The sequence below is a fragment of the Pavona decussata genome, unplaced genomic scaffold (assembly GCF_977016875.1).
Source record: "Pavona decussata unplaced genomic scaffold, jaPavDecu1.1 SCAFFOLD_28, whole genome shotgun sequence".
In the NCBI taxonomy this organism is placed as follows: Eukaryota; Metazoa; Cnidaria; class Anthozoa; order Scleractinia; family Agariciidae; genus Pavona; species Pavona decussata.
The window spans coordinates 992,501-1,007,043 of record NW_028145451.1 but is presented as its reverse complement, the minus strand read 5'-3'; the positions used below and the strand labels follow the sequence as shown (position 1 = coordinate 1,007,043).

General features: G+C 37.0%; 1 pseudogene across 1 annotated transcript in view; it reads left to right on the top strand.

The window, feature by feature from the left end:
- LOC146484983 (uncharacterized) overlaps positions 1–14,543 on the top strand; it is a 55,582-nt pseudogene that overhangs the window by 15,577 nt on the left and 25,462 nt on the right. Inside the window, exons 3-4 of the transcript XR_014863484.1 lie at positions 3,850–4,013; positions 4,435–4,785. The product of XR_014863484.1 is annotated as an uncharacterized LOC146484983 (transcript). The remainder of the gene's footprint in view (positions 1–3,849; positions 4,014–4,434; positions 4,786–14,543) is intronic.

Here is a 14,543-nt window from a genome sequence, read left to right as displayed (position 1 = left end):
AGGCCTAAATATTCTTTTCTCGCTAAATCAAACTGATACTCTACAGGCAAAATAAGTTTACCACCATCTATTTTTTTCTCGATAATAGGACAAGTAAAATAGGTTTGCATTTAAACGAAGAAATGGGATAAGTTCAATGTAAAAAGCACTCTTATTCTCACTTGCATGGCAGCTCGCTAAAACTGGGCCTGATAAAGTGTCTGACAACAGATCGTGTCTGCTGCAAAAATTTGACGTCAACGGTAATAAGCTGTTGCATTCAGAGTGTTACTAAATGTAGATTTATGCTCACGCAGAATGGCCAGCTTCCATTTGTACACTATGAAGCGCAATGGGTTTGGTGACATTGCTTTAAATTTCATAGCTGGACAGGAAACAAGTTCCATTTTTCCGTTAAATAATTTTACCAAATAAATTTCGTCTTATTTGGTGTATGTGTTTCTGATGAGTTGCAGCTATCGAAAACTGTACAAGTAATCCTTGCCAAAACAACGGAACCTGCATTGATCAAGTGTCAGATTACATATGTAACTGTACTCCAGGATATACGGGAAAAAACTGCAGCGTGGGTAAGAAACAATTAAGTAAACTCTCTAGAACTGCATTAAGTGTTGTAACAATTCGGCTTTACATGGATACTTTGTTTTTGTTGGTTCCTACCTCATACCGTTCATGAGATTCTACCCATTCTTCCCTGCTACATTTTTCATTTTTGTCTATACTTTTGTTAGACAACCAGGGGAAAATATCCCACCAAAGGCAAGTGGCACGGAGAAAGGGCAGCTTCCATTTGTAGACTATGAAGTGTAATGCATTTGGTCACAGTGCCTTTGTTAGATCGAGAGAAGTAAACAAGTTGCAGTATTTTCCGTTAATTCATTTCACCTACTAGTTTTCTTCTTATTTGGTGTATACCTTTTTAATCTGTTGCAGAAATCGACGAGTGTGAAAATAATCCTTGCCAAAACAACGCATCCTGCATTGATCTAGTGTCAGATTACATATGTAACTGTACTCAAGGATATACGGGAAAAAACTGCAGCGTGGGTAAGAAACAATTAAGTAACTCTCTAGAACTGCATCCACTGACGTCACAACTCTTGTTTACATGGATAGTTTGTTTTTGTTTGTTCCTGACGCATACTGTTGGTGAGATTCTACCCATTCTTCTCTGTCGCATTTTGCATTTTGTCTTAACTTTCCCTATACAACCAAGCGAAAATGCCCAATTAAAGACAAGTGGCATTGAGAAAGGGGCAGCTTCCATTTTTAGACTATTAAATATACTACCTTTTGCCAAAGTGCCTTTCATAGTTCGACAAAAGTAAACAAGTTCCATTATGGATTTTATATAGGGACTGTAATGTCGTATAGCCTCTTTTTAAGGTACCGTCTATTGCGCGTTTATTCAAAGTAAACTTTTGAGAAAGAACAGACTTATTTCTATTCATATGAATCCTCCACCACTCTTCTTCTGAATATTGTACATTCCTACATTTCTTAATACCTCCCTTTCATTAACTGTCAATTTCTTTTCTTTTCTTCAGCTGAAATTTTGCCAACGTCAGCAAGCACATTACACAGTTTAACGCAGTCAGTCAGCCAAAGTTTCTCTATTTCAAGAAGCCCATCACGAAGTCAGACACAGACTGTTAGCCTCACTGTTTCTGCCTCAACATCCGTTTCCCACAGTGTCTCACAGTCTGTTACTCCAAGTATTTCACCTTCCACAAGTACATCTCAAAGTGTATCATACTTTCTCAGCTCCAGTGTTTCAACTTCAAGCACCATATCACGAAGTTTCTCTCAGTCTGTAAACTCCAGTCTTTTAGCTTTAACGAGCACATCACTAAGTGTCTCACAGTCTCTAAGCACGAGTATTTCAACTTCAAGAAGCACATCACAAAGTGTCTCACAGTCTGTTAGCCACAGTGATTCAACTTCAACTAGCTCATCTAAACGTATCTCACAGTCCGACAGCCTAAGTGTTTTTCCTTCTACAAGTACATCACAGACTGTTTCAAAGACGGTCAGCCCAAGTGATTCAACTTCAACGAGTACATTACTTAGTGTCTCACAATCTCTGAGTACAAGTATTTCAACATCAAGTAGCACGTCACAAAGTGTCTCACAGTCTGTAAGCTCCAGTGTTTCATCTTCTAGAAGCACATCACAAAGTGCCTCCAAGCCTGTCAGCCCAATTGATGGAACTTCAACTAGTTCATCTCAAAGTGTCTCACAATCGGTCAGCCCAAGTGGTTCAACTTCAACGAGCACATCACAAAATGTCTTACCGTCTTTCAGCCCAAGTATTTCAACTACAAGAAGTACATCACGAAGTGTCTCACAGTCTGTTAGCCAAAGTTATGCAACTTCAACTAGCTTGTCTCAAAGTATCTCACAGTCCGTCAGCAAGAGTATTTCTCCTTCTAGAACTACATCACAGTGTTTCAAAGTCTGTCAGCCCAAGTGTTTCTACCTCAAGAAGCACATTACAAAGTGTCTCACCGTCTGTTGGCCAAAGTGATTCAACTTCAACTAGCACATATGAGAGTATCTCACAGTCCGTCAGCCCAAGTGTTTCTCCTTCTAGAAGTACATTACAAAGTGTCTCTCGGTCTCTGAACCCAAGTGTGTCAACTTCAAATATTTTCTCGCGACCTTTCACCTCGAGTGTTATACTGTCCGATTTAATTTTTCCTTCCGTTAGCCACAGCGTGCCTGTTTCAATAGGTAAGTTTTAACATGGTTTTTGTTTTCATGTGCAGGTTAATACATTTATCAGCTGGTTGTTTTGAAAAGCAAATGCCCTTAGGTCTATATATTTGTTGTGGACTGATTTTTGCAATAAGTACGCGACACCTTATGAAGCTGCTCTATTTCTATTTTCTTTTTGTTTGTTTTATTCTTTTTATCCAAGTTTATAGACTTCGTTATTTGAAGTGATAAGCTCTAGCTACATTTTGTAAAATCCCTATATATATAATACATTGTTTGTATGTACTTTTGAGTCATAAATACAGTCAAGACGATTTATTTTGATCAGGGCGTTCAACAAACTTATTCAATTACTTAATCCTCGCTCAGGATACATTCATTTACTATTTATTAAAGAATTCTTTATATTATTTATTACACCCATTTTTAAGCCACTGGCTCAACGGTGCGATTTGTTCCCAAATTGCACCATTTTTACTCTAAATCTCATCCTTTCTTTAGCTCATCAAAATGGAAATAAAGTAACAAAAATAGAATATTAATATTGACAATAAAACAATAAATAGAACATTAATATTGACAATAAAACTCTGTGTTTTCAAAATAGATGTAATAAAGTGGTAATTGAACTTTGTGTCGTGTAATTTTGGTCTGAAGTCATACTTCTGATTTCAAATCAAACTCGCGCTGCACGCTCGTTCGATTTTGAAATCACGCGTATGATTTCAGACCAAATTGCACTCCACTGAGTTCAATTACTGTTGTTTATACAAGTCGCTCTCTTTGTAAACATTGTTGAAATGTGAACAGCAACTTTCCTGGAAAAGTTGTCCTATTACTAAAGTTTCAACATTGTCGCGCACAAGGTATATTTAACATTATGCTATCCCAGTCCTTGTAATAGTAGAAAAATTGCAAATGTGTACTGCTATTTCGGTTTCGTGTACATCGCCGCATCTTGATATCTTGCTTTAACAGATCGCTCCTTTTTTTTTTGGTTGCTGTTGTTGCTGTTTTTTGTTTTCGTTTTCTTTTTTTTTTTCCTTTCAGTGTGAGAGGGTGGGAGAATCACGATCATCCCTGATTATTTTTGACACTAAATATTTGCTCCATTTTGTTATAATTCTTAAGCAACACCGATTGAGAGCAACTTGTATCCTTATGGGAACCAGCACGATGACGAAGAGTTCCGTGTCGACGATTCATCTTCTGATCTCTACAGCACGCCCTGCTTGGAGATCAAAACAGATCGCTATGGATTTCCTTTCTTCAGTGGAAGGCATTATAAGTTGCATGTAAGTTAAAACATTCGTGAGTAGCAGCATATGTTTTAGCCCCTGGTCTTCAACGTACACTGTAATGTTGAAAGATTGAAAAGTTAATAATCATAAACAATAATTGGAGAATTGTATTAGTTTTGAAACAAATTATGGAGCGCGGTTTTTTTTCAGAGCGTCCCCACAATTAACAAAATAAGCAATATTTTGAAAAAAAAATAAGTAGAGACGCGTTCATTACGTCGGCAAATACATACCCACGTGGAAGAGTGAGGGTGTTGCACCGGCTTACGATAATGACTATAACATTCGACAGAATCAAATTGTAGGCGCGTTCACCGTTTAAGCTAACATTGGACCAGAAGAAAGGCGGAAATGTTCAAGTAGGTCGAGGTAAGCAAGTTGCGATTTATTTTCACACTTCTTTTGTTTATTTTAGGTATGTCGCAGTGGACAAATCCAACTAAACTATCAGTTGAGCTTGCAGTGGCCTAAAAAATTTGGTGTTTACGAAACGCCGCTTATTGCACCATTCTGGGCTGTAACGGATCAGTATTTTGCCTTTAAAGCGGGTGTTTCAACGGTATTTTATCACGTGTATAAGCAAAGCAGACAGAGCACCGTTCAAACCCGTAGCATTCTTGACATGGCCTCACAGCATGTTCGAAAATACGACGGTAGTGGAACATTTGCCAGCTTCAGCGCAACTTGGGTTCTTGTTGTGACTTGGGTGGATCTCTGCCCCTATGTAAATTATCTGGAGTCTAACCCTAGTCTAACCTGTCCCTGGGTAGGTATATAATTTTATACCTTTAAAGCACTATAGAAATAACAGCAAAAGGTTTCTTCACAAAAGATGTCAAATTTCCACACGCTTGTTAGTTAAATTTTAGCGGAGCTCTCGCGCGCGCTGCAGGCGCGCGCAGCGGAGCCCCATAGCTAAGAGAATTTGGTAACCCGTGAATGCGAGAAAATTTGGTTTGGTTTTGACGTCACTTGTGTCCGTCCATGCGACCGTCCGTACGACGTACGCAGCGCAGCGGTTGTTTCGCCCGAAAGTCGATTCGCCCGACGGTATATCGCCGGGACTCACGTCGATTAGAGCGATGTTTTAAAGAATAAAATGGAAAACTTACATTAGAAGAAACAACTATAAGGCCTACACGATAAAACGAGCGGAGGTAAAATCAGTAAAAATTGTTCAAACAAACTAAAAGAGGTCCTTACGTTGAGGTGCCGAGTTTCTCCTAGATGTTAGGGATTTACCTACAAGATGATTATGATTTCAAGACAAATAGCTGCATGTCGACTTGTAACAAATATTATTTAATTGTTTTATTTTTGTCAGCGGGAAATTTTACCGTGAAGTGAAAACTTTGAACTAATTATGAAATCCATATGGAATTTGTGAATACGGTGTATTTCGTCGTGCGAATCGACGTAAGTTCTGGCGAGACGCTTTCAGGCGAGTCGACTTTCGGGCGAAACAACCACAATTAGTTAGTACCACAGGAAAACTCAGATTATATGAAGCTGTTTATTCAATTTATTCAATTTATTAAAGCACATTTTTCACGAAGGTAAGGCAAGAATGCACTAGCCCGCAAATAGCATAGGCTAATCTAGGCGGGTAGTGCAGTTGATTAGTATATATTTACAGAATATAATTTAAAGATATACCAATAATTAATGTGTAATAAGTTAAATAAAAAATAATGACTGTCTAAATTAAAATTAAGAAAGTTTCATGTTAGCTAATCATACCACTGATATTTGAAGTTTTTAATCAGAGTGTTGACGTCAACATAAATATCCTCTTGATCAAGAAGTTTTAGTAATCTGGTCTGAAGGCATTTCTTAAAGGAGGCTTTAGTTTTTGCACGGAGAGATTCCGGTAATTCATTCCAAATTTTACAACCTAATCTCGAAAATGAGTGGCTCAGTTGTGTCAGCTTTGAGCATTTTATATGAAATTTGCCCGTGGATGCAGACCTGGTTCTATACGAGTGCACAGAATCTACTCGATCAAAAAGATTTATTAGGTTCAGGGGAGCACTTTGGTTATTGATATGATTATATGTTATTGATTGGTTATTGATTGCTGTGGTGCAATCGTGCCGCGACCATTGTTTGGTTAGCGTCTCCCTCTACTAACTATGGCGGGAAGTTGCTTTTAAGAAATACACAAAGACATTTTGAAGACAACAAAATACAAAGTCAAGTTATGTAGCCGACAGCGGGAGAAACAGCAAGACGATTAGCGGCGGGAGAAACAAATCGACTTACACATCATCAGAACTTTGAAGTGAAACCATCTTACTCCGACCCAGCGCGACGAATCGTTGAATTTTTCCTCTTGAAGTGAAACGTTTCGCTCACTTGATGTTGTAAAACGAATGGAAAATCAGGAATTAGAATAAAAGGACTGGTTATTCTCAGAAGAGGCGAGTATATTCATGTTATTTTGTTGACAGAACTTTGCTTGTTTGCTGTCTTGCAAGAACTTGTTGTTTTGCAGTGTTGACACGCCGTTTAATTTACTGCTAAATACTGCTTACTTCACAGGATTCGTTTGAGCTCACTTTTTTCGGTCCATGTTCATTATTTCCCTTGGAGTTTTATTTTCTAATCTACTCCAAATTTTGCCTTCCAACAGCGGGAGAAAGAGTATAAATACGACTCGCGGCCGGTGGGAGAGTTGGCATAAACAGCAACCGAAACTTGAAGTGAACTCATTTTACTCCGATCCGGCTTGACAAAACGTTGGATTTTTCCTCTTAAAGTGGAATGTTTCGCTCACTTAGCGTTGTAAAACTAACGAAAAAATCAGCAGCGAAATAAAAGGACTGGTTATTCTCAGAAGTATATCCATGTGATGTTGTTGACAAATCTTTGCTGGTTTGCAAGATATTGATTTCTTGCACTGTCTGACACGCAGTTTAGCTTAATACTGCTAATTTTAGAGCAGTCTTTTTCGCTCATTTTTTCGGGCTTTTTTTAATTTTTTTTCCTCAGAGTTTTATTTTCTAATCTCCTCCAATTTTGCTTTTCAACAGCGGGAAAAAGAGCAGGGCAACAGCGGCGGGGGAAACATATGGACTCTTTTAGAGGCGGGATAACATAAACAGCGGCCGAAGAGAAATCATTTTACTCTGATCGGATTGACGCGACGAAACGTTGCATTTTTCCTCTTGAAGTGAAACTTTTCGCTTACTCAACGTTGTAAAACGAACGAAAAATCAGCAATGGAATAAAAGGACTTGTTATCGATCTCCAAAGAGGCGAGTATGTTATTTTATGTGATTTTGTTGACAGAACTTTAATTTGCCCCATGCAAAATATTGTTTTTCTTGAAGTGTTGACACTGCAACTTGTTTAACTTTTGTAAAAGCTACTGCTAACGCCAGAGCAGTCTCTTGTGCTCATTTTTTGGTCCATGTTTGTTATTTCCCTCGGAGGTTTATTTTCTTATCTCATCCGGTTTTGCTGCATTTAAGAAAATTTGATTCTCAGGTAAAAATATAGTTAGTCCAACAAACGTCTTGCAATACACTGTGAAAACTACTGGCAAGTTTTTTCTCGCATATATTTCTATTTTAACATTTATTTGTGGCAATCTTTACAGAGAACAAACACAAATACTTAAAAGAATAGGATATAAGGGCAAAGATTTAGATTTGTGAGTATTATTATATTTATTCGCTTGTTTGTGCAAATTTTTTAAAGATTGTTGTTTAGTTTATTTCTGTACTGATTGCTATATATACACAAGTTCGCCTTGAAAAAGAATAATAACAACAGAAAAAAAAAATATATCAATAGGAAGCTATAGGAGGAAGTACCCGTCCTGAATATTTACCTTCAGTGTACATACATGTAATATTTTGATACTTGATTTTGGACCCCCACTCGCATAATCATGTAGCTTAGAATGCCTCTTTTACTGAAATGGGTTTTTGGGTTCAAAAGGATACCTTACTACCTTGTATAACAGGTAGTATATGTATTCACATAAAGCCGAGTATAATTTAAAGTTTGATTTTGAAGCGGCAGGGGTATTTTGCAGAATGCTGAATGCCGAATTCACAGAAGTCCTTTGATGGAATGGCTGCCATAACAACAACTTAAAGCTAAATGTCTGTATAACCAGTGTTGAACCCTATAGACAGTTAAAAGAGAAGTGCTTAGACCTAAATAACTTCATCCGTTGCTTAACGGGGAAGTACCATGGGGTCTAATTGACCTCTTTTGTTAAAAATGGTGAAATAAGACCTTCACTTTACTACAAAATAATTCTAGAACAATGAGAGGAGAAAAATCAACTCAATTCTTGACAGGAACGACTCATGATTTGTTCTAGCACATTTTGGAAACAAAAATACGAGAACTAATGAAAAGTTTCAATCCATTGCAACCTACTCTGTCCCTGGCCAGAGGCGCTAATCAACAGTTTTCTTGCACTGGGGTGATAATTTATAGCAAACCTAGCCACCAATTGTTTTGTTTCTGTTGTCAGACAAACATTTTTCGGTTTTGAAATTGCATCAAATTTTCGTGATACTTCCCCTTTAATGCTAAACTGTCATAGGTAGCATAAAATGCAACATTCGGCATTCAGCAAAATACCCCTGCCGGTTAAGCAACAAAAAATATTATTAAGGTCTAAGCACTTTTCTATACTATCTAGGGTTAAGCAATTCACCAATTTAACGCAAAGCGTGTTGCACTCCGTCCACTTCTAGTGCTGCACCTTTTCTTCGCCGGGGATGGTCAAGTTCACTCTCGCTATCATCACTCACTCACTAAACATCCCCTCACTTTCACTGCACCATGTTTCACCCACAGCAACAGTGTCGTCTCCATCACTTTGATGATCAGATAAATCAGATTTCAAGTAAATGTCAAGTTCAAAACGATAAAGAGATTTTAACCCTGTAGTCAATAGTAGTAACTCTCTCCAAAATTTTTATTGTAATCCTTGTTCTCGGTTTCGTCAGTTCTTGATGGTTGCTTGATTTTGCAAATCTTTGGAGAAATGGAGATGATTTAAATGGTCTAGGTATATTTTAACTAGCTCCTCAGAAGCCACAAAGGTACACTATAGAAGAAAAGTATGTTATTTCCTTCACTGTGTTCAGCTTTCCTTCATTGAATGATTTTTTTATTTGCGCTCTAGGCATAAAGTAATCAACTGGTTGTGCTGTTTCGTCTAAAGAAGTAGCCAGAGATTCACAGACACTTTAATTTGTACCTTATTTTTTCTTCATCCGGGAAAGGGTGTGGAATAATTTTCTGCCCATCATGGAGCCAGCCAACCAATTTTTGCATGAAGCGCACTGCTGCTCTTTCTTAACCTTGTAGGACTATCTTTGACAAATTCCATGTATAACTCTCAGACATCATGGTGATCATTTATTTTATGGTCACAAATTCAAGAAAAATAATTATAGCCTGGGACATGTTTTTCGCTGAACTTTCTTATCCCTTCATGAAATTATGATTAGCTGGGTAGAGTTGAAAAAAAAAATGCCTCCTCCCTCTCTGTTACAAATGCCCTTAAATGTAATCTGACACTGAGAACAGGTGCATCTTCAATGCGCAATGCTGTCACGACCAACCCTCCATACATTTCTCTCTATTCTTTATCTTCGGGATTTTCATACTCAGCTAGTCACAGCTATCTTCTAAATTTCTCCATCTGATTTGTCATGAAAAATTATATTCCCATTTATAGAACTGCTATCGATAATGGCCAGCATCTCCAACTGCAGAATTAGTTCTTTCAGATTCCCCCTGGCCACTGTCTTCATGTGCTCGATGTATCCTGATGAGGTAATCAGAGTCTCCAAATTCTGGACATTTCAGTATCTTGGAACCTGACTTCATCAAACAACATTATCTTAACAACATTATTTGTGATATAGATCACATTTAAAAATGGCTGCAATTGTATTTCTTCTCCAGAAAAATTGATTTTCAAAGACAATCTATTGGTATGTTAAAGAGATTATACAGTTACAATTAATTTGTATGATGACTGAACATTTTTTTTTTAAAAAAAAGAAGGTAGAGGGCTAGAACAATGTAACTATTGTGCATGGAATATTAGAATGATTCCTTGGTAAGGCAATCAACAGCTATTTATATAAATGTGGTTTATGACATAAAACCACTGCATTCTCTATGCATTGAATGTCAGCCTTTATATCATTTAATTTTTAGTAAAGGATTTTTTAAAGTGAAATTTATAAGTTACCGGTAATTACAATGCAAATGTCATTAAATGTTAAGACTCCAGAAATGCTTGCATTTTCCATTTTAAAGGAGGTTTTAAGTTAAAAAGGGTGATAGAGGGGGGGGGGGGAAGGGGGGACTGGGCATGGTATTTTACCAATTTTACCATGGTTTGCAGGATAGCTCATGAGGTGGGGGGGGGGGGAATATTTATTTTAGAACATCATCGGGTGGGGGGGGGGGGGGGCTTCCAAAATATGAAAGGGAGAATTTTATAAATAATCATAGGCCCCCATATGCATAAATTATGAACCTTCCCTCAGGAGTGTTTTAAAATCTGCCACTGCCTGGGCACAAAAGCCATGCACAGAGGGTGTAACCTTTTCTGGTAGATTTAGACCTTGTGTTTTAGCCGTAACAAAAAATAAATTGATGTAAGCTTTTTATTTACCATCACAGATCATGACAGATGTGATGAAAACACTGTTTAGCTCAAGAATCATTTTGTTAATGGAAGTTTTTGTTGAGGCAGTTCATAAACTTGTAAATTATGCATGCTTGTGTGAACGTTTCTGTGCACTTTTCCTATCAAGGGATAGATCCAGTTGTGTATTTAATTTCTTACCTTTTTATCAATGTTTATGATGGCAGGAACCAAATAGAATAGGTGCTTACTGGGCATGTAACATTTTTCTTCAGCAGTAAAGATTTTAATTAGTTGGCCATGTAGGGCTATCGCTCTAGCATGGTGTGTACAACAGAGATTGGCCACTGGATGCCTGGGCCTAGCTGTGTTTATAAGCAACAGAGCAGTCACTCAATCATTCTTAAAACTATTCAACTGATAAAGAGAAAAAATGCTGAACAAAAATATGCTGAACAAGGGGCATTCCCTGTATACATTTCCCATCACTCACCAATAATATGGAGAGGAAATGGCTGATATTCAGGCCATGTTTAATGCAACCAGACTGTGGCTTCTGTTGATAACTGTGACTTAACAGATAAAAGGTCAAACTTCTTATCAGCCATCTCTTTTAATTAAAAGAAAACTTTCAAATTTGGTAGTGAGTAATGAATTATGAAAATTAATATGTACATGCAGGTATTATTTTTACAGTGCAATCTCAGTTATTTGAACCCTCAATTTTTTCTACACTTCTGATTCTTTGAACAAATAGTTGTTAATTCTCTTGGATTTGCTTCAGTCAGATTTTTACCTCCTATTTTTTGAACAAAATTCTGTTTCCCTGTATTTCACTGTTCAGTGATTCAGTTATCATATTTTTATTATACAAATGTTATACCCCAAGTTAATTGTTTTCTTTTACTTACTTCTGATTACCGTACAATGACTGTTTATTTTTCATGGGTTTTATGACGTCAGTGACCAGTGGTACAGCTTTCTAAACCTTATCACATGGTCTGGTATACATCTTTTTCAGTAACATAAGGAAAAACACTAATATTATTTTCTTTTTCCATTCTGTCCACCGGGTTTATGTAAAATCTTCTTTATTGATATAAGAACAGTTTAAACCACTGATTGTTTTGAAGAATGAAGTAATAAAATGCTTTTAATTTGATATTTCAAGCAAAATATTAGCTGTACATCATTTTGTGAATTCAGAAGAGGACTATTATATGCACACTCAACTCTCTTTAAGCACTCTCGTACCTTCCATTTTTTTTTTCTCGGAAAAACCAGATGATGAAAAGTAAAGTAAGAAATATTTTTGCAGAATGTTTATTAAATGATACATGGTAGGTTAATCTTGCTGTGTAAAAATGAATAGGACTTCTCAGATGAGGTGCTATCCAGAAGCTGGAGTGATGTTTGAGGCTGCAGCGGTGTAATGTTTAGCAGTCTAATGACTTCTTCAATTGGGACTTTGCTTGTAAGGACAAAAGGTTAATAGGTTGAAGCAAGGCCTGTACTTAAATTGAGAAACCAGAGAATGAAATCTGCAGGGAAATTTTTGTGGTGAGGAAAGCCCCTTAATTTTCTTCTCAGTATTACCTCAGTAAGGAAATGTGGTCCATGCAAGGTAAAGTAAAACTCTTTGACTTTGGCAGGATTCAAACCCATTACCCCAGGATTTTGATCACTGATGGACCAAATGTACTCACTAGGGCAATGGGAAATTTAAGTGGTTTCCTTCCCACACAGAAATTTACACTCCAGAGATAATTATTATCTGATTTCCCAGTTGTATAATCAGTACTGCACAGCACAAAATTTCATTATCCCTTAATTGTTGTGTTATTTCTTTACTTTACTCCAAGTAAACTCTCATGTAGCAACCTGTTAAAAAAACGGCTGGGGATAACTGACCCCATAACTACCTGATGGGTTTTTTTGGTAAAGATTTTGACAGGGACAGTTGAAGATTTAATTACCCAAGTGTTATTTGATTTCATGTCAAACAATTTGCTTACTTTAAAAACCAGGTAACAAATGGCTAGGGACTGCAAAAACATTTTTTTCCTGTTGAATAAATTATTAGACTTGCGAAATTTATTGCGTTCAACAATTACATAGAAAGGACGTACTCCTTACACAGATTGGAGTCGAGATTGTATGGGACAACCAACTTGATTGCCATGAATGAAAGGATCTTGGGACAATTGAATCTGGCACCCCCTGCAGAATTTGTAGGGGCAGATGATATCACCAACTTGGTAAAGGAGGGAGAACCTAGGATCGAGGTCAACAAAATACGCACTCTCTAATTAACAAATCGACGGCAGTTTTCTATGGTCTATACTCTTATAGATCATAAAATAACGTCACAAAATGTTTAAAACTCAAGTGGAACCACGAGCCGCAGGCGAGTGGTCTCACAGCTAAGTTTTGGACATTTTATGGTCTATAAGAGTATAGACCATAAAAAACTGCCGTCGATTTATTTTTTACAATAACATGGAAAAAGCACGAGCGGAATTGGAAATTTTTTTCGTTGAGAAAGTGTGCGTGTTACATCTGATGTCATTTTTATTGTCTGTACTCTTAAATTGGGAAAATTATACTGCATTCTTACATGTACACGTAGATTAAATTAAAGTGCACCTGACCCCTAAATTTTTTTTTTCGCTTAAACAAATCCTCCTATTGTCTGGATTATTCTCTCGCAAAAAGACATCTTGACTCTCTAGTAAATCAATATCAAAGGCTGGTGGAACTGAGCACCTAGTTTTGAGATTCTACAAAAACCAAAATAAACAACTCTATGTGTACAAGAATAGCTATCAACCTGCCTAGGAAAAACAGAAATTTTTAAAATGAGCTTTTTAATCTAATTTATTGAATTAATCAGCTACAAGTGCAGTATTTTAAAGAAAATAGAAAGGCTTTGTGTCATTTGACTTGAAATATTTATCCTGTATTCAAACATTCTCCAATGTACATCTCCCTCAAATAGAACCTAAACATCAACAAAAAAAGATCACTCAATTTGACTAGAAAACGATGAAATTTAAAATATTTTGAAAATCCCCGTGATTAATGACTCGTTTTTTTAATTGGTCCGCATTTTGAAACGATCTCTTAGTATTGTGCATATTATGTAATATAGCCGACCACATGAATTCATATAACGACACTGGCCTACTATTGTCCGTATTAACTTGCAATTTTAACATTATCTTGATTAAACATCAAAAGTTTCTTTTAGAAAATTGCTCCCCCTAGTACAAAGGTGCGTGTGCATCCATACATAAACTGTTTGAAGTTAGTCCTTACCTCCTAGATTGACAGAGCCGTCGGACCTTTTGCCTTTCGCCGACACAGGAAAACCCCTTCTACTTTTGACATTTATCACACTAAAAATTTTCCTACAACCCAACTGATCTGCTGTAGAACGGAACATTTTTCACACAGTCACGCAGGAAAAATAAGATGAGGCGACTAGGAAAACTTCGATCGCCTCCAAATTTGTAAACTTCTCCTAAGTTTCCTAACGATTAAAAAGATCCTTGATCCACCACGCTGATTAGATGCACCATCCTAATACAGGAAGACGTCTAAACACAGCTATTTTTATCCAAATCTTTAGAACAAAGCAAGACAACTAAATTATCCAAATCGTCCGCCACATTTGTTTATGAAATTGAAGTTCGCGCGTGTGTACGAAGAATCTAGGTACTAGCAATCTTGGTTCCCACGCGCGGGGACTCTGGGGATGAGATTGCGACAAATCAGCATTAAATAATTGTGCCCTCTGTATTACATTGTCATTGTTTATGGGCAGTTTGCTGCATATGCACTAAAAGTATATATAACTGCAGAAAGGATGAGGAACTGGTAAGGTTACT